At 33.3% G+C, this 1,133-nt stretch overlaps 1 protein-coding gene across 2 annotated transcripts in view; it reads left to right on the top strand.

Annotated features, from left to right (window-relative positions):
* Positions 1-560: 560 nt before the first annotated feature.
* Positions 561-1,133, top strand: part of LOC106879925 (uncharacterized) — an 87,286-nt gene continuing 86,713 nt past the window's right edge. The window contains exon 1 of one of the 2 annotated variants that reach the window (XM_014929677.2): positions 561-887. The gene's annotated coding sequence lies outside the window, so the exon portion shown is untranslated. The remainder of the gene's footprint in view (positions 888-1,133) is intronic. The other variant, XM_014929678.2, reaches the window with a different exon arrangement.

The raw sequence follows: 1,133 nt of genomic DNA, 5'->3' as shown, positions 1-1,133 counted from the left end.
GTGTGTATGTATGTATGTATGTATTTATACAGATATACATATTCATTCATGTATATACAAACTGTATATATATATATATATATATATATATATATGTATGTATGTATGTATGTACGTATGTATGTATATATCTGCATGTATGTATGTTCGTATGTACGTATGAATATATTCATAAACAAAGTATATCTGTTTGTGTGTGAATGTGTGTGAATGTGTGTGTGTGTGTTTGTGTGCACTTATTGACTTATTCTATATGCATATATGGTGTATGTATTGCAACTATTCATTTATATACATGTTTCGTATATCATTTCCTCTCACGGATTGCTTACGAACACATCCTTCTCACATCTTCATATCACAGCAAACATCATATCACCACATCTTTACATCGTTAATACACGAGTAAGAGAGAAAGAGCGAGCGAGAGAGAGAGAGAGAGAGAGAGAGATAGAGAGAGAGAGAAAGAGAGAGAGAAAGAAAGAAAGAGAGAGATTAAGAGAGGTGGGGTGACGAACAGTGCGTGCGAACGGTGAAGTTAGAGACATCATGACATTCCAGATAGGCCAGGTGTATCCACCCACAGCTTTTAAAGTTACAGATTTTCATATCTAGCAAAGCAACTTTCATTCGATTAACCCAACCCTCGTAACCCTCGCTTAGACTGCCAACACCGCTAATATCATTTACAACCAATACCACTTACAACTTCCCACATACTTCGTCATAATTGGCATTGTGGAGACTGATACCTATATCAACCCACCTTTTTTATTAGATAAACGTGAACCCAACCCCTTTGAAAGAAGTGTAGCTATAAAACATTTAAGGTACAGGGCCTAGGTCTCTATTCGACTTTGGCAACAATACTGACTCATTTGGAGAAGGTAAGAATGCTCTCTTCAACTTTTATTACTTTTAAACAAATCTCGCACTCAACGCAATAACACATATAGTTATACATGAACATATCTATCAATCTATCTATCTGTCTATCTATCTATCTATCTATCTATCTATCTATCTATCTATCTATCTATCTATTTATCTATCTATCTATCTATATATCTACCTATCTATCTGCCTATATATATATATATATATATATATATATATATATATATATATATATA

This window comes from Octopus bimaculoides, chromosome 7, assembly GCF_001194135.2.
Source record: "Octopus bimaculoides isolate UCB-OBI-ISO-001 chromosome 7, ASM119413v2, whole genome shotgun sequence".
Taxonomy (NCBI): domain Eukaryota; kingdom Metazoa; phylum Mollusca; class Cephalopoda; order Octopoda; family Octopodidae; genus Octopus; species Octopus bimaculoides.
This window is presented reverse-complemented; position numbering and strand designations above follow the sequence as displayed.